Raw genomic sequence first — 23589 nt, 5'->3', positions numbered from 1 at the left:
TGTTAATTACAGATATCCTTTGTCAGTTTGGGACCCTGAAGGGGGTGAAAATTGGATGGCACAAGGTGAAGAAAAGAAACTTCTTGCCTTTTCTGTCTGTTGTTGTTTTTTCTCTCAGCATTGGCACAGCAGTGACCTTTCACCCTGGAAGCAGCTTTGGTACAAACAGCGCAATTTCTAGGTTTTTTTTCTTTAGTACTCCAGGAATCAACCCCATCGTGCACACACTATCAGCCAGGAAGTGCCCCTCCCAAGAAGGCTGTGTCTCTGCTCTAAGGTCCACATTCTTCAATCTAGGATGTGACGTCCCCAGCCTCTTCCTGAGTTCCTCCAGCCATAGAGGGTATAACCTCCTGTAGTTACTGCCTTCTGTTACTCAGGGTTTCTCACTGGCCTTCACTGCCCCCACACCTGCTTAACCAATTCCCTCTGTTAAAAATCACAGGTGATGTTTCTGTTTCTTGTCTGTATCCTGGCAGGTATGGCACCCTGGATGGGATGGCAGGTTTTCCTCTGTGTGTGGGAAGTGGTTAGGACAACGAAACAACCACTGAATTGAAACCAGAAAGACTTACATTTGTATCCTGAATCCTTTATTTCCCGGCTAAGAAATCCTGGCCAAAATACTTAGCTTCATTAAGACTCCAAATCCTCTTGTGAAACGGGATTAATATGTTTATCTTGTAGAATTACGTGTAGTTAAGTGAGAAGATGTCTAAAAAGTGCCTGGCACCTAACAAATGTTTGAGAGATGTCGGCTGTCAATTTACGTGCATCTTAACCATATCACTGCATCTCTCTCTCTCTCTCTCGTGGGTTCATTTGCTTTTTACTCTTGAGCTGATGATGAATTCTTAGCAGGCTTGGACTCTCATTTCAGCTTCCTTGGTTCATCTAGGGTATGTGTTTAAGATAAGAAGACTGCAGTTCTGTTGCATTCATTAGCGTGACCTCAGCTGACTTAAGAATGAGGAAGTAATGGTCATGAGCACAGAGAGAGTTGGTTTTCAATTACACAATGAATCAGGGTGGAAAACAAACCCCCAACTGCGGAGTAACCCTGGACACTTGGCAGCCTGGGGCTCACCGCTGCTCGCTCAGCACCACTTCTCACATGGGTACACGCCTGACTTTTAGAAGCTCTCTCAATAAGAGGCTATAACATCCCTGGGGGTGGTGGAATGTGAATTAGAAATTAAACAAATATACCTGGACTGGGACTGTTTACCCAAGACATAGTCAAAACTCATTAACAGCCACTCCCATGTTTAAAGACATTTTCAATGTCAAAGGACATGATCTGTTAGCAACCAGACATTCTCTAGGTACTTGCTGTAGGCAAGGAGGCATTTGGTAGGGGCTGCCAGAATCAGAGGCAAACAAGCAGTGTGGTCTTAGTACTTGTGAAATTTCCAGTATAATGGGAGACCAAACTTACAGACCCAAACAACTATAATACCTGCACAAGTGATATCTCTAAGTACTGGAATTTTCTGGAACTCCCAGAAAGATTCCTGATGCAGAGCCTGGGGCATGGGAACAATTGAAAACTTTGTTGTACCCTACTGAGACTTACATTTCCCGTTCTCTCATCCCACTTCTCCTCCTCTGACCCTGGTGCCCTGGCCTTGCTGTGGAGCATCAGCATATATACTCACGGGAGGCCTGATCATCCACATGACTTCCAGGGGCTTGCTCCTGTCCACCATCAAAGTGTGAACATCCTACTGTCTGTGTACCTGGCTTGCTTTATGTGAGAGTATTCCATCAGTCACTTGTATAAATCTTTTTTTAAAATTTTTTTTAAAATTTTTTTTTGACAGGCAGAGTAGACAGTGAGAGAGAGAGAGACAGAGAGAAAGGTCTTCCTGCTGGCGCCATGGCTCACTAGGCTAATCCTCTGCCTCGCGGCGCCGGCACACCGGGTTCTAGTCCTGGTCAGGGCGCCGGATTCTGTCCTGGTTGCCCCTCTTCCAGGCCAGCTCTCTGCTGTGGCCAGGGAGTGCAGTGGAGGATGGCCCAAGTGCTTGGGCCCTGCACCTCATGGGAGACCAGGAGAAGTACCTGGCTCCTGCCATCGGATCAGCACGGTGCGCAGGCCGCAGCACGCTGGGCGCTGCGGCCATTGGAGGGTGAACCAATGGTAAAGGAAGACCTTTCTCTCTGTTTCTCTCTCTCACTGTCCACTCTGCCTGTCAAAAAAAAAAAAAAGAAAGGTCTTCCTTTTGCCATTGGTTCACCCTCCAATGGCCACCGCAGCCAGCGCACTGTGGCCAGCACACCGCGCTGATCCGAAGGCAGAAGCCAGGTGCTTATCCTGGTCTCCCATGGGGTGCAGGGCCCAAGCACTTGGGCCATCCTCCACTGCACTTCCCTGGCCACAGCAGAGAGCTGGCCTGGAAGAGGGGCAACCGGGACAGAATCCGGCGCCCCAACCGGGACTAGAACCCAGTGTGCCGGCGCCGCAAGGCGGAGGATTAGCCTATTGAGCCATGGCACCAGCCACTTGCATAAATCTTGTATAGCACTAGACACTAGGCAGGGTCTACTGACCCAAAAGTAAAGGAGCCATAGATCCTGGCATCAGGGAGTTTTCAGTCTCAATAGGAGAAACTGACAGGTGACTTGTGTGTATTACATGAACAGTGTGCTTTGGATTCTAGGATGATGTAACCCGAACAGAGAATCAAGCAGCAGTCTTACAAAGACCTGATGAACAAGGATTGCATAGACATTTTAAGATAGATCAGAGAGTACAAATTCAGAGAACGAGGGGAGAAAAACTGCAGGCAGAACAGAGCAAACAAACAGAATGCCGAGGTGTCAAAATGCACAAACTTGATGGGTTCTAACCTCAGGAGACCAGGAGAAGGAGAGGACCAGGCAGCAGTGAAGGACTGGTCTGAGAGAAAGCACAGGAAAGGGGGTTCCTGCTTTCACTGTGTCTCATGCTACAATTAAAGAAAGTGTGCAGGGAAAGCAGCCAGGTCCCAGACCTCTCTCATCAGCTGGGCTCATGACAAGAGCTCTAGGAGAACAATATCTATATTATTCCAAAGGTGTCCTTTGGGAAATTTTTTTAAGATTATTTATTTATTTGAAAGTCAGAGTTAGAGAGAGAAGAGGCAGAGAGAGAGAGAGAGAGAGAGAGAGAGAGAGGTCTTCCATCTGATGGTTCACTCCCCAATTGGCTGCAACGGCTGGAGCTGCGCTGATCTGAAGCCAGGAGCCAGGAGCTTCTTCCAGGTCTCCCACGCAGGTGCAGAGGCCCAAGGACTTGGGCCATCTTCTACTGCTTTCCTAGGCCATAGCAGAGAGCTGGATCGGAAGTGGAGCAGCTGGGTCTTGAACCGGTGCCCAAATGGGATGTCAGCACTTCAGGCCAGGGCGTTAACCTGCTGCACCACAGCGCTGGCCCCGGGAATTTTTTCAACCTTGCTCTGTGCTGGTCACAAGGGGAGATAACGAGTGATTTTGGACAAATATTTATGAAATATCTATTATTTTCCATGCACCATGCTAACTGCTTTGAAGGCAAATGAAAATTCAGAGAACCTGTGATTAAGAGCCTGTAATTTTCACTGGGAGGCCATATTTACACCAGATTTCCATATAATACAATCATGACCGAGGGAGACGAACGTAGAGGATACAGCGCAATCGGGAGGTTTGGGGAAGACTTCCAAAGATGATGGAGGCTAAGCTGAGCGTTGAAAGGTAAGAGGTCCCCCTGTCAAAAAGAGATGGGCAGAAATGCTCGGCTGAGCAACGCACAGAAACTCAAAATCACCTGCTGCAGGTGAGGAGGCGCGAGGGCTCTGGCACACCGAGAGCACAGAGTGCAGAACACCCCAAAAAGCATGTGCGCAATGTGATGAAAAACACTAACATGCTTGTTTTGATGCCAACAACTGAAATCCATGTCATTTTAAAAATAATTCTCATTTTCCGTGAACTTTTGGAAGAGCATTCCTATTCATGAATTTCAACCTTTTTTTTTTTGCACTATGATAAACATCTTTTAAATCCATTTTCCATGAGCTTTTTGTCTTCTATAAGACAATGGGGGACAGTGGAGAAAATTATGTCTGTAAACTTCAGTTCACACAGGACTTAGCATACGCAGCAGGGAGTGTCAATTCTATTCTAAGTTTAGGAAGCCATAGAATGGTTTTGTGTTGAGAGTGGTGTGCTTAGATGTCATTTAACTGCAAGATAGAAGATGGATCTAAGTGTGTCAGAACTGGGAACAGGGAGTTCGTTGGGAATTTTGTTCAATAGTCCCAGCAAAAGTCAATGAGCTTCTGAGCTAGGAAAAGAAAGTAGCAGGGAGAAGGGGGTAGAGCTAAAGATAAAAGAAGATTTAGTGACAGACTGAAGACCGGAGACAAGATAAAGGAGAAGGCACAGATGTTAACAGGCTGTGGCTTGCGTGAATGGGTATATGGAGATCTGATTAAAGAAAGGGAATATGACAGAGAGAGCATTTGGAGGAAGTAGAGGACCATGAGGACTTCTTCAGCTTAGGGTGGTTTTTGAAGTATCTAGAAAGTACGAGAAAAGGTTTGTCCAATAGGGAGTTGGACGTATAACCTACAGCTCCTAGGAGAGCAGGGGTGACCAGTGAGCATCATCAGCATATGGGTGACGTAAAATAAAAACCGTGGCAGATGCTGGACTCATTTGCCCATAAAGAACAAAACAGGAGATAGAAGAGAAACAACACATCCTTTTCCTTGAAGGAACTTATGAGTGTAGCCTACTAGGTGGAAAAGTATGTATACAAATGGCTGTAATGCAAGAAGCCGTGGCAATAATTCCTGTGACTACAAAAACTGTGATTTTTCAGATCAAATATTGGATCATCTATTTTTTAAAGATAGGTTTATTTATTTATTTGTTTTTGAAACAGAGTTACAAAGAGAGAGGGAAAGAGACATCTTCCATCCACTGATTCACTCCCTAAACTACCGCAATGGCCAGGGCAGGGCTTGACCAAAGCCAGGAGCCAGAGCTTCATCCCCACCTCTCAGGTGGGTGCAGAGGCTCAAGGATTTGGGCCATCCTCTGCTGTCTTCCTAGGCAGATTAGCAGGGAGAAGCAATAGAGCTGAGACACAAACCAGCTCCCAGATAAGGTGCTGGCAACGCAGGCGGTGGCATAACCCGTTAGGCCACAACGCCAGCCCTAGCTTGTATATTCTTAGGAAGGTTTGACCATTGACAAATTTCTTAAAGAGCTGTTTTAGAAATCCTGTTTCCTGAACTCTAATGATAGGAGCACAAATAAATGCTTTTAAAACACAGAATAAGAAGAAATGTATGTAGGAAAACTTTGCGTTGATCCTTGAAAGTGGACTTGGAAAGTTTCAGTTCTATCTGATAGTTAATACTGTCTTGGCTGAATATTGGGTCATCCTAGAGCCACCAAGGGTAGGGCTGGCTCTAATGAAAAAAAAAAATTGTATGTCATGCAGTAAGCTCCGACTGGCTGTCTTCAGAAAACGTATGCTTTTGAGTCCACATTTTCTTTTGTGCATCTGGATTCCAGATACTTGTATTGGGGTCATCTCTCTCCACCCTGTGTCAACCAATGGACACACACCTAAATGAGTGCTGTATAGGGAATGAATCGCACGCTATGTAATGTACCGCACACTGTGTATGGTGCAATGAATGAATTCTATATTTGCAAGGGTAATGGGGTCTCTGTCACATACAAATTGGAATTCAGAGTGTATTTGTCTGAAGAGTGAAAGGGCTATTGGTTTCATGAATTTCTCTGTTTGAGTTTTTTTTTTTTTTTTCCCTGAAGGATGGTGGGGGAAATTTAGTGCATGGGCATCTTGGAGAGAGATGACAGAAATATGGATGATAGGAATTGCAATAGTGTCTGTCTCCTCTGCTTGATGTTATGAACCTCAATTTTTTATTTTGAAAAATTTAATATCCTCAAAGAGTTGCAAGAATAGTGCATTCATATATCTCATTTGGATTCACCTATATTAACACTTTAAAATAGTTGCTTCCTTGTTCTCTTCCCCCTTCTCACATGTGTATACAAATGCACGTAGAGTTCATTTTTTGCTGAACCACTTGAGAGTTTAGATACCATAAGGCTTCATCTCAAAATACTTCATCATTTATGTGTTAAGAAAAGGGGTAGTCTGTAGAACTACAATGTAACTTTTACATTAAAAATTTAACATTCACAAACATGATATAATAGGCAGCTCACATTCAAATTTATTCAGTGTTCTCATTAATACCTTCCATGGTCCTTAAAAAAAAAGGTCGGGGTCTAAGCAGGCCCATTCACTATCCTTGCCTGACATCTCTTTAGTGCCCTGGAGTCTGGACAACAGGTCCCCAGATCTTATCATTCCCCATGACGTTACGATTTTTGAGGCCGGTGCCATGGCTCACAGGCTAATCCTCCGCCTGCAGCGCCGGCACCCCGGGTTCTAGTCCCAGTTGGGGTGCCGGATTCTGTCCCGGTTGCCCCTCTTCCAGGCCAGCTCTCTGCTGTGGCCAGGGAGTGCAGTGAAGGATGGCCCAAGTACTTGGGCCCTGCACCCCATGGGAGACCAGGAGAAGCACCTGGCTCCTGGCTTTGGATCAATGCGATGCACTGGCCGCAGCATGCTGGGCGCTGCGGCCATTGGAGGGTGAACCAATGGTAAAGGAAGACCTTTCTCTGTCTCTCTCTCTCACTGTCCACTCTGCCTGTCAAAAAAAAAAAAAGATTTTTGAGGGGTCCAGGTTGACTGTTTTATAAATCCATAATTTAGATTTTCTTAATTGCTTCCTCGCAGCTAGATTTAGGCTAATAGTTGAGTAAGGCTGCTTTCCGGGCCCTCTAGGTGAAGGCTCAGGGCGGCCGCCTGGCTCCAGCATGCTAAGGAACAAGTAGGGTTGGTAGGGTCAGCAAGCTCCGGAGCTTTGCAGCTGGGAGGTGAGCAGGGTGAGAGGCAGAGCCGGGGCCGTGGTCTGCAGCGACTGTCAGGGATTTACAAGAGCCCTGCAAGGAAGCAGGAAGGATGACAGGGGCCTGGCCAGCAAGCAGCAGCGCTGTTGAAGTGGACATTCCTCTAAGATGCGTGCAACTTCCCAGGGCCTCCAGAAACACATGGGAAGGACTTTGTCAGGTGCAGTTGGGAGATTCCTTCAGTTCTTCCAGTAGAGCCAAGGAGCTCTCCCCTGTCTCCACATGTGTGTGTGTGTGTGTGTGTGTGTGTGTGTATGTGCATGTGTGTGTGGTTATTGGGAGGCTGGTGGCCTCTAGGGAGGAGGATCCTGTGGTGCTGATCTTCCCTGAGTGTACCCTTCCAGCGGAAGATAATCCTAACCAATAGGTGAAGGTTGGGATTATAATCTGGAGAGGAGGAAAAGGTACTACTTAGCAGATGGAAAATGAATAAATAATTGGAAGGAAATATGTGAACACTTCAAAAATGCACAGAAAAGTGGAATTAAAAAGCTAAGTTGATTGGGACCAGCGCTATGGAATAGTAGGCTAAGCCTCCGCCGGCAACGGCAGCATCCCATATGGGCACAGGTTTGTGTCCCGGTTGCTCCATTTTCCATCTGGCTCTCTGCTATGGCCTGGGAAAGCAGTGGAAGATGGCCCAAGTGTTTGGACTCCTGCACCTACGTGGGAGACCCAGAAGAAACTCCTGGCTTTGGATCAGCCCAGCTGCGGCCTTTGTGGCCAATTTGGGAGTGAACCAATGGATGGAAGACATTTCTCTCTGTCTCTCCCCTGTATGTCTGTAACTCTATCATTCAAATGAATAAAACACAATCTTTTTTTAAAAAAAATTGATTTATTTTACTTGAAAGTCACAGTTACACAGAGAGAGAAAGAGAGGCAGAGAGAGAGAGAGAGAGAGAGAGAGAGAAAGAGAGAGAGGTCTTCCATCTGCTGGTTCACTCCCTAGATGGCCGCAATGGCTGGAGCTGTGCCAATCCCAAGCTAGGAGCCAGGAGCTTCTTCTGGGTCTCCCACATGGGTGCAGGGGCCCAAGGACTTGAGCCATCTTCTACTGCTTTCCCAGGCCATAGCAGAGAGCTGGATCGGAAGTGGAGTAGCCAGGACTCGAACCGGCGTCCATATGGGATGCCAGCACTGCAGGCGGTGGCTTTACCTGCTACGCCACAGCGCCGGCCCCAACACAAATTTTTTTTTTTAAAGCTAACTTTATTATGGTACTGAAGAAGTTTTTGAAATTCATGCAGTTTTTTCTTAAGATGCATTTTCTGTGAACTTTATGAAAGCCCCCCTGGACTATGATTTAATTTTCCTGATTGAAGTAGAGGCCATGGTGTGGGGAGGATGCAAAGGAGAAAGCTGGAATTCGCTCTAGCTGGGAGGGAGAGAGTAAGAAAGCCCGCAGTCAGGGATCTTAGACAGACTTGATTTCGGTACAATGTTTACCGTGAGAGCTTCCTGATAAAACAGGAAAGGCAAGCACTTGTATTTCCTTCTGCAGGACAGAGTTCCTTTTGCTGAAATGTCCACTGATCATTCTGAGAAGTTGTGCAGAGGCCCAGTGGCTCTCCCATCCGTCTGTGTCCTCAAGTAAGGCACCAGCTCAGCTCGTCCCTGTCCTCCTCTCTCCTGAATGCTCCCAGCGCTTGGAGCACCCACCACTTCCCAGGTATGGAAAGAAATAAAAGCAGAACTTGCCGGGGGAACAAAGAGGAGGGACTGTTTACTGTCTGTGGAAGCAGCCCCCTCTGGGAGTGCCGGGCCAGCCACATGCAGGCTTGGTTTCTGGACTGCAGCGCCTTTTGATCTTAAAGCAGCTCTTTGATCCTGGACATGATTCAGGCCAGGCAGAATGTAGCTCGCGGTTTGGTTTAATCATTTGCTCACTCCCCAGAGACCAAATCCTACCTGGCGGGCATGAAAATTGTGAACAAAATGTTTTGAAGCAGGAAATTATTATTAATTAATTTTTTTTCTTCAAATCAAGCCACAATGGTTTTCCCTAGTAAAGCATTTCATCGTTTACAAAAACACCCCTGGGACTCATGTTTGGCCTTTGCATAAGGGCAGAAGGTAGGAAAAAGGCAGGAGTAGCTCCCCCAGACTCCTGGACTTCAGTGAGGGCTGTCAGTCCTGTGCCCATTCCTCTGCCCCTTGCTTCGTCCTGCCAGCAGAGAACTCCTATCTAAGGTGCTCCCGAAGAAGGCTGACCGGCCACTGCCCTGGCTGCGGCTTCCTCCGAGTTCTCCCGCCTGGTCCTGGTCTGATGGAGTGGACACCCGTGTGCGCTTGGCAAAGCCTGGGGCTTCTTAAGGCAGCTGTGGACATGGACAGAAGACGCCTCCTTAGTCTCTCCCTCTGGTGAAAACACGACTTACTGTGTGCTGTGAAGATGGTCACTCTCATTCAGGAGGAACAAATACGCCCTGGGGAGGTTTCTTTTCGGTGGGAGGTGTTTCAGCTTGTCCTAGAGTCTGGGGGGATGAATTTCCCAGGGTCAGTAGGCTGTAGACACTACCTGCCAGTTTTCTGTGAGCTTGTGCGTGCGTGCGTGCGTGCGTGCATGTGCGTGTCGGGTAGCTCTGAGCATTGGTTCTTCCGAGGTCCTGCCAGACCGCCCACCTTGACGGGGAGCCCGGGGCTGGTGACTTACAATGGCCCTCTGGGACTCCCTTGGTTCTCCACCCCTGGCAGCTGGATCAGACATCGCTGTTTGCCCATCGTATACACAGGCTGCTGCAGGAGGTCCTGGCGTCCAGCCCATGGCAGTCTGTCAGACATGCGCTTCGCACCCAGGTCTGGGAGGCAGAAAGTATATGGGATTATACAGTGGAGAAAAAACCACCCCATCCTGAAGGGATGCTCTTGCTAGGCCTAAGTGGAGATTGAATTAGAAAATTCCAAGGTTAAAATGGTAGAGCCCAAAGAACCACCCAATTCAGTTACAGATAAAGTACACTTGTGTTCACAGTAGCTTTAGTCACAATAGCCGAAAGGTGGAAACAGTACAAATGTTCATCAACGGGTGAGTGGATAAACAAAATATGCCATATTCATACAACTGGAGATTCAGCTTTCAAAGGGAAGAAAATCCTGACGCATGCTATAATATGAGTTATGGAGACATTTTGCTAAGTGACAGAAGCCAGTCACAAAAGGATAAATACTGTCTGTTTCCACTTACATGAAGTACATAACGTATGCAAATACTTAAATAGAGGTGGTTGCCAGGCACTGAGAGAAGGGAAATGCAGAGTTTGTGTCTCATGTGAATAGAGTTTAGGTTTTACAAGGTGAAGAAGTCCTGGAGTTTGGTCACGCAATTATGTGAATATACTTAACACTCCTCCACTGCACACTTAAAAACTGATCAAGATGCTCTATCTTTTTTTTTTTTTTTTTTTTTTTTTTGACAGGCAGAGTTAGAGAGAGACAGAGAGAAAGGTCTTCCTTTTATCCGTTGGTTCACCCCCCCCCCCCAAGTGGCTGCTACGGCCGGCACGTTGCACCAATCCGAAGCCAGGAGCCAGGTGCTTCCTCCTGGTCTCCCATGAGGGTGCAGGGCCCAAGCACTTGGGCCATCCTCCACTGCCTTCCCGGGCCACAGCAGAAAGCTGGACTGGAAGAAGGGCAACTGGGACAGAAGCCGGCGCCCCAACCGGGACTAGAACCCGGAGTGCCGGTGCCGCAGGCGGAGGATTAGCTCGGTGAGCCACGGTGCCGGTCAAGATGCTCTATCTTATGTTGTACGTATTGTATCACAATTGAAAAATGAAGAACAAAGGGTGAGGCAAGCCCATTGAAAAACAATTCACTGATTGACAGAGCTCTGTTAACTGGTAGCTTGGGTTTCCCAGGGACACAGCCCTGAGTGGCCAGCCGGAGCTGTGGTAATTTTGGATTTTATTGGCCTTTGAGGTTGTGTTTCTATTTAATTTGTGAATATGTGTTGCTTTTCCAGAGATGTAAGCAGGAAGTGTGTGTACCTGCATTTATATTTGTATGTTTTTAAGCAGCGGTAGGGTAATGGTAATTCATGTTAGTGCTGCTGGCCCAGGGTGTCTTTTTCTCTGTAGGAGCTCCCTTGGCTCTCCGTTTAAGAAGCCCTGAGTCACAGGAATCAATAGGCTCTATGGGTATTTGATCAGATGTAGAGGGGATCAACTCAGGCCTTCATGAGGCCAATAAAATGACCTATGAAGAATGACTGAACCCACATTCAGGAATTCTATCCATTATCTTCAACCCAAATTCATAAACATCTACAAATGTAACTGATCATAAGAACTGGTTGTGTTCTTTGACTCTCCTCCCAGGCTTGGCTGATTCTCCTCCAGGTTTCACACCCTTCTTAGCCCCTTTGGTCAGTGTTGGGGTGGCAAACTGCTTGCTTTATGTACAGGATTCTCGTTTTATGTTCAGAAATGTCTAGATTGGACATCAGCAAATGTTCAGATTCCACTTCAAATGAGATTCTGATCAAGCAGTTTCCGTGGAGTTTGGAGTTCCTAGAAAACATTCTGCAAACCATCACTTTTTGATTTTGCTTGTGACTTTAGAACTTGCTTTGCACATCAGCTTGGTTCATCACTCTCTGTCTCCCTCTCACCCATATGTTCCGCCTTTCGTGTTGCACTCTCTGCCATAATGTGGATCCTGCTCAAGCGGTAGATGCAGTCTTTGGAGTTCTCTGGGCGGGAAATCACTTCCTGAGCAGGAGCCAAGTTGAAAACAGATTCCCACTTGGGATGGACACTTGGGCACCCAGGGACCTTCTTTGTGAAACCACTGATGTTTCTGCAGACAGCGGGGAGTTGGGGCTGTTGTTGGTTAACTCTCCATGACCTGTGTCATGGAGGCACCGTACCTCCCTGCTGTCTGTTCACTTGGCAAATATTTACTAGATAATTTATATAGGGCAACCACTGCTCTGGGTTTCATCAATTCAACATGAATGAAATGTAGCATTTGTCCTTGAGCTTGAGGTCGCACTGGAGATGACATGCCCCTTTAAATAGGCTGCTGTGCCTTGTGACACATGCTTTGCCTCATCAGACAAATGCCACCTTCTCAAGAAAGCCCTATGCAGGTGGAGTGGGAGGAGCCAGGAGAGACATCTTGCAGGGGTGATAACTACTGGGTCTCAGATTGAGCTCCCAGTAGAATGGGAGCTCTCTTGGTGGGAAGTGGAGGAAGGTAGGCACTCAAGTTAGAAGAGTTTGTGCCAAAGTTCAGAAGAAGGGAACTGCAAGGGGTTCGGGTGGAAATGCAAACTGTGTGTGAGACAGCTGTAGCACAGGTCGTGCATCGTGTGTGTGTGTGTGTGTGTGTGTGTGTACTGTAGGGGGGGAGGGGCAGTGGCAGTGGCATGCAGATCCCAAAAGGCTTGCACTTCACAATTGTTGCTTCCACGTTTGCACTGCACTGTGTCATCTTTTTTCTTTTTCCTTCTCTCCCTTGTTTGCTTCCTTCTATCCTCTATAATTTGTATACCATAGTTTACCTATGCAAAGTGTACAATTCAGTGATTTTTAGTACAGTCACACAGCTGTGGAACTGTCACCACAATCGACTTGAATATATTTTCATCCCCTTAAAAAACCCCATACTCTTTAGCTATCACCCCTTTACCCTATCTGTCCGGCTAAGCAAACACTGATCTACTTTTTGTCTCTATTTACTTTCCTTTTCTAGACAATTCATAGAGGAGGAAGCAGGACTTTGGCTTTCTGATCAGGCACATGTAAGAATTTGGAAGTCATCGCTCCATTCCAACAACAAGGAAAACCTGAGCAAACTGAAAAACCACCAGCTCACTTTAGCCTGATCAGAAAAGTGAGACAACAGGGAAAACTACTGTCCTCACAACTGGAGAGTCAGATGGGTGGGTGTGAAGAACCACAGTTTGTAGGGGCAGAGACCTAGAAGAAATCTCCACGGCAAACAGTGCTGAGGTAGGGGAATCCTAACTACAACCAATGAATTACAGGAGTCTCGGTGTGGAAAAGTCTGGAGAGTGAAAATCTCCAAGGGGACCCAGGGATAGGAGCAGCCTTTTGCTTTTGCACTTTTTAACTCCAGGGGCTCAAATAGGTTCTCAGTGAACACCTGAGAAAAATCTCCTACTTGCAGGAAGAGGAGGGAAAATGGAATCATTTTATAATAGCCAGAACATTCTGTTCTGCTTAATGAAGTGTGCCCTCTGCAGAAACTATTTCACTAGAGCATGAGCAGTGTAAGCTATTGCGGTTTTATCAGTTTCCTGACCCGAGGGAGGGAAGATACCCAGCTTCAGCCCATCTTGCCACCTTGTCCCACCCAAGGAGGCATGGGGGCTGAAAAGCTTGTGTGGAAGTTTCCAGTAAGGAAGAAGGGCTCACTCAGAGTGTCTCTCTGCCTTGAAAGTAAAATGACAACAAATAAATAAATACGTTTTTTTAAAAGAGTTAAGACGTAATCTTAGGACCTTGGAATGCTTCCCTTCCCACTACACCTCCCACTACTTACTGAAGACATATTTATAGTGACTGATTTTGCCCAATACATCATTCCCAGCTACCAAGAAAACTGAGTTTAAAAGCGTTATGGGGAATACTAAAAGTCAAAGAACATCATCTGGTAAGCATCACAAATGGCAGGGGTGTTGGAATTACCAGAGCAGGAATTTCAAACAACTGTGATTAAGATACTGAGGGATCTAATGGATAAAGTAGACTGCACGAAAAAACAGGTAGGGAGCTGGTGACGTGGTATAGTGGGTTAAGCTGCCACTATCCCATATGGGTGCCAGTTTAATTCTTGGCTGATCCACTTCTGATCCAGTTCCCTGATTATGCTCCTGGGAAAGCAGTGGAAGATGGCCCAAGTGCTTGGGCCCCTGCACCCACGTGGGAGACCTGGAAGAAGCTTCTGTCTCCTGGCTTTAGCCTGACCCAGCCCTGGCCACTGTGCCAATTGAGGAGTGAACCAGTGGATGGAAGATTTCTCTCTCTCTCTCTCTCTCCCTCTTTCTCTCTAACTTTTTCAGATAAATACATCTTTAAAAAAAAACAGGAGGACCAATTTAAGCTGAGAGATGAAGAGTCTAAGAAAGAATCAAATAGAAAGCTAGAAGTGAAAACCACTGTAACAGAAATTAAGAATGCTTTAGAAGGTCTCCTAGGATCTGACTGAGGAAGGAATTGTTGAACTTAAGCCTACTTCAGCAGGAACTTCCACAAAAAAAGAGCAGAGAAAAAAGACTGGGAAAAAAAAAGCTACCCACAATAGAACAAAATATCTATTGGGACAACTATAAAGGTGTAACATACAGATTTCACATACAGGTGTCATCCAAGAAGCGTCCTCTGGGGATTGGCTTCTTCCACTTACAGGGTGGATTTTCTTTAGCAGCTAAAGGATGAACAGAAATTCTATTGCTCCTAAATTTGCAAAGGGATAGTGGACTCATGTGAGAGGAAAAGAGGAATAAAAAACAGTAATGGAGTATTAGAGGACTCTCAAAAGGCAAGCCTGAAAGAACGTACACTTTTATTTTAAGAACTTTTTCACTCTGTGAGCATGACTTGCTACCCAGCTGTAAATATTTCTCTGATCAAAAGACTCACATCTGTGTTGAGAAATGGGTAATTTATCTGGAACCCGAGAGCCTACAGCTGATGCCTTTGTGCTTTGTGCATGGTTGGTAGAAAAAAATCCCTGCCTTTCCCACTGTGGCACTGACACTGCCTCCAGTAACACACCAGTGGAGTTGGTGTCTGTGTTGCCTGCTTCTTTATGTGCCTGCCGTCTGATGTTGGGTGGTCGTAAAACTGCTTTTCCTCCAGGACAGACCTGCTGAGCTGGTGTGTGACATGGCCATCCCAGGACTGTTTTCATGCTCATGGTTAAATTCACATTTACAAATGCAGTAGGGCAGCCCTTGTCGCTTTCACTGTGTCAGTGTGCACAGGAACCGAGTTCTGAAGAGGTCTGGTTTCTTTCCCTGTGAGCCTTGCTGGCACACTTGCAAAGCCTGCATCAGTCCGGGTGCACAGCCCTGGATCCTTTCCATGCAGCTGTCTCGGGACTTTTGGCTGCCATTTTGAGTTGCAGTCTAGTGATTCCCCTCTTTTTCTACATGAAGATTTGATTTTAGATCTGTTTGGAAAAGGATATTGGTAGGCTGAATCACCTTATACTTTACTGTTAAAATAGAATGGAATATGTAGGCATTGACTCACACTATTGTAGTTAAACTCCTTGTCACTTAATATTACATGACTTTAAAGCTTGGTTTAATCAATAACTTTATAAGGTACATAGACGCCAGAGAGCTTTTTCCGACTTGTTCTTGTCTCTAGGGAAGTGCGTCATTATTACACCTCTTGTGTATTTTAAGAGCCTATTGTGTATAAAACTCCTCTCTGTCTCTCTCTTCCTTCCTGTCTCCCTGTCTTTTTGTCACTCTCGCTCATTTATATTTATATTTACCAAAATATGATTACAAACATCCCCCTTTAGAATGCAGCTTGGTGTTGTCCTGTAATGGTTTCCAAAATGTGCTACTCAGAATGGAGGCTGGTCTAGACAGCAGGTGAAGGGGATGGTCAATGCCCAAATAGACCGGAAATGAGGTTCTCTCTGGGGTTAAGGGCCACCTTCCCAACAAAACCAACTGTGACCTCAGGTCTGCTCTGGAGGTGACCTCTCCTAAAAGCTGGTTGGGCAGAGTGAGCCTGGAAGCCCAAGGTCAATGGCAGTGGTAGCAATGGTAGCAGGAGGATCTGTATCATCAGATGTCAAGGACCTCCCAACCTCTGACCAGCCTGCTGTGGTTGGAGAGCATGGGTTTTACAATCAGGGCAACTGAGATGGAGTTTGGGGCTTAGCCAATTACTTGCTATGTAGTACTGGGCAACTTAAGATCCATAAGTTTTGATATATTTTGTTTCTTGGTAAAAATGATCCTACCTGTCTTATGAAAGTTATTGCAAAGATGGGATGTGCAGATATGAGGAGTTTCTGATTCAAGATTGATCTCTGTCCTTTAAGGGGATAGTGTGCTATGTGACCCATTTGTGAATACTTGGTCAGTGATTCAGCTGCTATATCCACCCACTCATTTACTCTCCCATTGATCCATTTGCTCTTTCATTTAATACTGACCATTAAGTGTGTGGCATCAGGCAGGGGATAAGAAGGATATAACTCTGATAAATCAGACTCTAGCCTGCTCCTGCTAGTCTGACCAAGATGCCAACCATGAATGAGGACAATCCAGTGTGGATAAGGACTACATAGAAGGTGGTACCTGATGCTGTGATCACAAGATGTAATATGGCACACAAATGGGCAAAGAGACAGGACAGTGCTCCGTCTGTAGATATTCTGATGGACCAGATGTCAAATACAAGGGGTAATATGGAGAGAAATATGGAGATATGGACAGATCACAAGCCACCTGTGCCAAGGGGTTTTCTAGTACTGTCTAATGGCGTTCTCTTCCTCAGATATTGATCCCACAGGCACCATTATCACCAAAGACAGGATGCTGGGGATAATTCTCACAAAGTTAGAACTTGCAATACATTTTCCATTGAAACAACAGAATAAATGGCAGTTCAGTGTATTTAGGACAGTATCATAAATAACACCTTTTAGTATACTTCATTTAAATGTGTAAACTATAGAAAAATGGAAGCTGGCTTTGTGGTACAATGGGTTAAGCTGTCTTGTGGCACCAGCATCCCATATTGGAATGCTAGTTCAAGTCCTGGATGCTCTACTTCCATAGCCCCCTGGCAATGCACCTGGGAAAGCAGCTGAAGATGGCCCAATCATTTGCGCCCTAGCCACCCTTGAGGGAGACCCAGATGGAGCTGCAGTCTTGTGGCTTTGGCCTGGCCCACCCCCTGATGTTTTGGCCATTTGGGATCTTCCAATGGATGGAAGATCTCTCTATCTTTGTCTCTATGCCTTTCAAATAAATAAATAAGTAAATAAATAGTTTAAAAATATATAGAGAATAAAGAGAAGGGCAGATCTTGTTCCCAACCAGGGCTCCTTTTTATGAGACGGGGCACCCTGTGTCTATATCTGGCCATCTGAGGCTGAATTAGACCCTCAGGATGGCTTTGCCTGTGTTTGAACTTGAATTTGAATGTTTTGCTCTGATGAGACTCTCTGCACAGTGTTTCCATGGTTCCATCACTCCCTGCTGTTTAATATCTGGCTGATTTCCTCACATTTATGTTACCTACTTGGCCCCTGGAGACACTGGACTTGGAGACCCTTTCTATAAGCAGCAGCTGAGACTGGAGACAGTGCCATTGTTTCCCATGGATTCATAGCCTGTTTGGTGTTAGTGTGCACACAAAGTCAAGCAGGATCATTGTGGTAGTGTTGGAGGTAACTTCTTGCTTTCTACTGAATGCATTTTTTCCTTTTCTCTTTGTCTAATCTTCCTCCCTTTCTTTTATCTTGATATCTTTCTTACATCTTGCTCTCTGAGCACTTTTCTTTTCTAGTGCAATTTCAATTCAATTCAAGAGCACATGAAACATCAGCTGTGTGTCTGGTACGTAGGATGTGAGGGCTAACAAAACACAGAGGTTACCCTTAACGATATAGACTGTGGCACCAAGGAGTGGAAAACAGACAGGCAAAGAGGCCAGGTCTGTACAGTAGGATAGATGTCCTGGAGGGCATGACACAGGGTTCTAAGGAGCAGCACCTAGGCCATCCTAGGGATGAGGACTAGACAGGAAGGAAGGAAGTAGTCAAACGCACTGCATTCCAGGCAGAGTCAAACAGGAGGAAAGCCCGAACACTTAGCATGGTACATTCAGGCTATTGCAGGACTGAGTGCATGGCTGGGGACAGAGAGAGGGGGCAGGATGGCAGAACTGTGAGACCTGAGACTGGGGAGGCTGGTGCCTACCTTTCCTCCCTTCCCCAGTGGCATGAGGTTAGTAGTGAGCACCCCCGGCAGTATTCCCAGCTGAGTTGGGCACTGACCCTTGCCCCATAGGAAGTCTGTGTTTTTCAAAGTTTCCTTAGAGGAAAGATTCCCAGGAGAGTAGAGGGGCTGAGTCTGCATTGGCAGGAAAAGTGGACAAAACGCAGGCCAAACCCAAAATAGCTCTTGGAGGTTGACCAGATGGAAATTAGATTGCTGGTCTGTGTGGGTGTAGTTCTCAAGGGGCCAGGGAAAGGGTGATAACAAGGCCGTGATCCCTTCTGAAGAGAGGGCAGCAAATGCCACAAACGAATATCCGTGCGATGCGGCTTTAAAAAAAGTTCAAAATACAAAGCAGTTTTGAGTGCCATAGAGAGGAAAATACTTTATTAATAGCCGAGTCCCAGGAAGATTACTGGCCCTGCTGTTTAGCATAGTGAGAGGAGAACACACTGAGAAATAGCAAACCAGGGACGGCTTTCTGCCTTCCTTCCCGGGTGGGGGAAGCCGCAGTCATTCGCAGGTCGCTGTCACGAGGCATGCGCGGTCCTGTTAGGAACGCGCACCTGACCTTAGACAGCGGCCCGTCTGTGGTTATGCCACTGTGTGCCCGTCTTTCTCTGGTCTTTCTGCAGAGAATCTCCTGCGTAGAAACAGCTGGGGCCAGGCTTTATGTCAACAGGGAACGCCCACACCGTTTGGGTTTTCTTCTTTCATCACTGTGTTGTTTTAGGAGCTGGGTTCGGGGAAGTGATGATGCCGGCTGTCCGGACAGCCCTGAGCTGCCCAGCACCCCTAGGGCGCGCCGAGGGCAGGCGCATCTGATTTCCTTTTCTACAGCTGCAGGAAATCGCAGCTTCAGGGTGAGCACGCACCTCGGCTGCCGCGGAGGACCGCCTTTGGGAAGGGAGATCCAGATTTTGAGTAAACAAGGGAGAGGATTTCATAAGCTTCTCAGAAACGCCGGGACCTGACGCTTGGCATCTGCTACTAAATTTGGAGTTTTCATCTTCCTTGTACAGGACAGAAGGACAACCGTGGCACAAGTTCCCGGATGAATTTAGATAAACAACTTGGCTACTGAGGATTTGTACCTGTTATGGATCCAAGGGTTGTAAGCATGACTCAGGGACATTTCAGTTAAGGTGTCAAACCAGAAAAAAAATCGACTGTATTACTAATTACTCTCTCTTTCCTTTTTCTGCACCTATAATTTTCATTACTCTTAATAACTGCTGGAGGTGAAACTATTTTTGTCCCGTGAACTCTTCTGCCATGTCTAGGCTGATTGCCATGCTTAGGTAACGCTGTGCAGAGTTCAATGCCGTCCAGTGGGTCCTGTCACCTCCAGCCTCTTCCTGGGCAGGTGGACTGAATCTCCCCCAATCTGAATTTCCAGCGCATGCCTTTGGTATTACAGTATTGGTTGCTTACGACATGTTGTTTGTTCATTTTTCTGCTTCCCCTTCCTCAACACACACACTTATCTTTGATCTCTATTGGGGACCATCTCTCACTGACTTTTGTATTCTCAGGGTGAACACCGTGACTGGCACCTGGTAGGCACATGGTGGATGCGAAGTGATTGTGCGAATTCTGAGGGATGACGTCTTTGGCAACCATGTGACAGTGAAATAAAGCATCAGCCCCATGGGCAGCTAGAAGGGAAGGGAAGGAACAAAGGATTTGGAGAGCCAGGATTCCTCTTTGATTTTTATTGGGTGTTTCTGTCACTTTGGGTAAATCTGACCTTTGTTACCCATGGACTAGCACTGCTTTCCTTCTAGATCTCTGGGAGGGGATCAAATGATGCCATGGAGAGGAAAGTGCTTTTCCAACTGTGATGGATGTGTGCAGCAGAAGCATTATCCTCGTGAGAAGCGTCCATACTCACTACTTGGGACAGCCACATTCCTGTGGAGCCCCCAGGGCCTCTGAGTGACCTTGGACAAGGACACTCCTTACCTGTCCGCAGATCCAGTCCACTTTTCTAGGCTTGTTGTGAGGATCAAAAGAGCTAACAGGCACAAGTATGCGTTGAGGATTATTCAGGCCTGTGAGCTGGAACATGACAGCAGCAGATAAGCAGGGGATGAACTTGTTCAAGGTCTCCCTCCACCTGCGTCCCCTGCTGCTTGCCTCCATCGCCATTTCCCCTCATATTCTAGCCACGTGAACATGCCTGTCATGATGTTGAGGCAGGAGGCCAGAGCCTCTCCAGCTCTGAGCACTGGCAGCTGCAGCCCCTGTCCCTGCGTGGAGGGAAGCCAGGGGCCCCTGGTGCTTAGCCGTCTGCTATGAGAACAGGGTGGGGGAGGACAGCAGATGCGGCCTCTGCTGAAATTCTACCCCTTGGGGAGATGCATTCAAGTCTAAACAGATCTCCAAGTGACCACACCAGCTCCCTGTATGCCATTGGTTTGTCAGGCTGCCACCGTGGGCACAGAGATCGACTTTGGAACCATTGTTCAGAGTCGGATTTAATGAAAATAAATAAATGTGACATTTATTAGACAGCTGAATATGAGTTTGCAAACGTATCCACACTTCGTTGGCAGTATTTGTTTTAGAAATGCAGTTTCCAGGGGGTTCTATGAGGTCACCTGCTCTCCAGCCTGGTTTCTGGCATTTTCAACTTCAGGAGCAGAGGGGCTTGAAGAGGCGGAAGAGCCGCGAGAGGAAGGCTGATAGCCAGGTTTCAGAAATCAGGGTGCTGGAAAGCAGAGGAGACCGGGATGCGCCTGAGCTGTGGGCTGGACACAGCTCTCCTCTCTCCTCCCACTGAGAATCCCTGAAATCCCTGAAGGTTCTGACAATGGCAAACTGCTAACCAGGTACTGTGCTCAGCGTATGACACAATTGGCTCAGTTAATCCCCGTAGCGACCCTGGGGAGTGGGTACCGATTTTAGCTTCTCATTTTAGAGATGGAGAAACCACACGGAGGTAGAGATACCCAAGATCGCAGAGCTGGTAAAGAACAAAGCCAGAGGTGACCCACGCAGCCTGACTTCAGAGTTCCTGCTCTAAGCAACTGCATTCTTTTGCTAGTTGATCTTGACTCACAACTTCTGGCTGGGATATTGAGGGGGACAGACATATTCTTTTGTGGGTATTAAGAGGTAAAGTGCTTTTAGTTTTTAGGATAAATTTGTAGTAAAGTAAAAGGGGATTTCTGGGTAACTCTTGTTTTTTTTTTTTTCCTTTCACCAATACAAAGCAATTCTCTTGCCAGCACATTTTCATTAGTTTGGATTTGACTTCAACAAGTAACTTTCAATAACTGAAGCAATCTTGATGTGGATTAGAATGAATTTCTCTTGTGCTACTCTCCATACAACCAAACCAACGCTGGTCAGCTCTGTGGGCCCTTCCTTGGAATCAAAGAAATCTGGGGAGTGGCAAAATGACACCACAAAAACATCTTTGCTTCCTGGCAAAAATATTAGATTATGACAGAGCGGATGTGGTTAACACAAAGTGGATGGTTTTATCTGGCCCATTCCATTTAAATGAAATTTGACTGGGGATTTTGGGAAGCATTCTTCCCTCCTGGGGGAATTCCTCTGTGGATGTAAATAGAGCTTCATGTTTGTTTATAGGTAAATCTCAAAAGATCATCACAGGTAAGGGCTTAGAGGACGTGGCAACAATAATATTTCTTAAAAAAAAAAAAACCACAAGGACTTTATTTGTATTCTCATAAGACTATTTTCCAGGTACCACTACTTTCTGAACTTGAAGATGACCTTGCTCTTGGTACTCTCAACTCATAGCTTTATGGTAGATGCATCATATAAAAATAGACACATGTATGCTCTAAGTGGGTTTTAAGCTTTTCCTAAAAAACAGTAGCATCCTAGTGATGAGAAGCTTCTTGGTTAGAAGCCCTGAGAACATCCCAGTACCCCTTTCCCTCCCCAGGGGGCCTGCCACAGGGCTGTTTGCCTCAATCAAATTTGATTAGGTAATGAGCAAGCCATTGAATGCAAGTTATCTGGGGGCTTCTCACAACCATTTTGTGTTTAGTACTTTGTTCCTAACTTTCACATCTGATCGAGCTTTTCGTTTGGACCCAGGTTTCTGATTATGCTGCACAGCCATTCACCCATCCAGCCAGCCAGCCAGTCATCTATCCATCCACCATCCATCCATCCACCATTTGCCCATTCATTCTTCTTTTCAAGTATTACCCATTCCTTGTGATAGGCTCCCTCAATGCCTCAGATTCTCCCACTTTGCTCTCCTTCCTGGACCTGAAGGCTCCTTTGCTCACAGCTTGGCATTTGAGGCTGCTGTGAGACTACTCTCAGGTTCACCTTTTGGGCCCCCTCTGTGGGCCAGCTCAAGCTCACTGTCATATGTACTGGCTGATGGGCAGCTCCTGTCCAGCACTTGCCCTTCCCAGTTGTTTCTCAGCCTTCAGGGTTGGAGGTGGGAAGGAAGCTGAAGTCTCATCTTGGTCCTTTTCGTCCTAGGGGTCAAGACCATCCTCATGCACATCCTATTTTCTTTCACACCTTGCTGAAAATGTTTTGAGTCTTTGTAAATTGGGGGGGGGGGGCAAGAGAGAGGGAGAGAGAGAAAGAGACAAAGTGATGGAGGGAGGAAGGAAGGAAGGAAGGAAGAAATGAAAGGGAGAAGAAAAAGTTTTGGGAGTCCTGTGTTTTGGGGCTCATGATGTGGCGTAGCAGGTTAAGCCTCCACCTGTGGCACCAGCATCACTAGGGGCCCTGGTTTGAGTCCCAGCTGCTCCACTTCCAATCCAGCTTCCTGCTTGTGGCCTGAGAAAGCAGTGGAAGATGGACCAAGTGCTTGGGCCCCTGTACCCATGTGAGAGAACCCTACGAAGCTCCTGGCTCTTGCCTTTGGATCTGCCTAGCTCTGATTGTTGCAGCCATTTGGGGAGAAAACCAGAGGATAGAAGACATTTCTCTGTCTCTCTCTCCCTCTGTCTGTAATTCTGCCTTTTCAAATAAGTAAATACATCTTTAAAAATAATTTAAACAAATCTTGTGTTTTACCAGTCTTTCCTCCAAAGTCCATTTTCTTTAAAGGCTATTCCAGTTTGAAATTCACAGTGGAGCAGTGGTGTCTTTTCTCCAATCAGCATATCCCTCCCTTGGCTGTCAGCCCTAGCAGCACTGTCCACAGTTAATGGCCAATGAGCTGTGGAGTAAGGGACAAAAAATGGTCGCTGGACAAACACAATGGATGACCGTCCAAAGCATCCCCTGACTCATGTGAACCCGTGTGAGCTCTACCCATAAGTGACCCCCATCCTCAACTGACCTTGTCCTGAAAGGTGCTCTCTTTTGTGTCATGTGACAAAGCTGACCTCCTCCTCGTATTGGGTTCTGATTGAGGGCACTACTTTGAAGACTAAAAGCTCCTGAGCTGGGAATCCCTGCCCATGGTCCTAAACCCTGGTCCATGGGGGACCTCAGTGCTGGTCTCCTCTGTCACACCGCATCGTCTCTATCCCTCTGCCCCTGAGCAATTGCGCCTCATGTCTAAAAGCAGCAGCCTAGAGTGACACCATCTGTCAGATCAGCAAACCATGGAAGCTGCGGGCTGGGATGCAGACGGGCATCTAATACAAAACTCTCTTGAAACCTAGGTAGTTGGAGGATTCTTGTTCCGGGGCCTACACAGCAAGGCT

General features: G+C 46.6%; 1 long non-coding RNA gene across 1 annotated transcript in view; it reads right to left on the bottom strand.

Moving 5' to 3' along the window:
• Nucleotides 1–18287: 18287 nt before the first annotated feature.
• The window catches only part of LOC138843794 (uncharacterized), a 159010-nt gene continuing 153708 nt past the window's right edge, over nt 18288–23589 (bottom strand). The window contains exon 3 of the long non-coding RNA XR_011378788.1: nt 18288–23096. This is a non-coding gene — a long non-coding RNA (uncharacterized lncRNA). The remainder of the gene's footprint in view (nt 23097–23589) is intronic.

This window comes from Oryctolagus cuniculus, chromosome 9, assembly GCF_964237555.1.
Source record: "Oryctolagus cuniculus chromosome 9, mOryCun1.1, whole genome shotgun sequence".
NCBI classification, from domain to species: domain Eukaryota; kingdom Metazoa; phylum Chordata; class Mammalia; order Lagomorpha; family Leporidae; genus Oryctolagus; species Oryctolagus cuniculus.
This window is presented reverse-complemented; position numbering and strand designations above follow the sequence as displayed.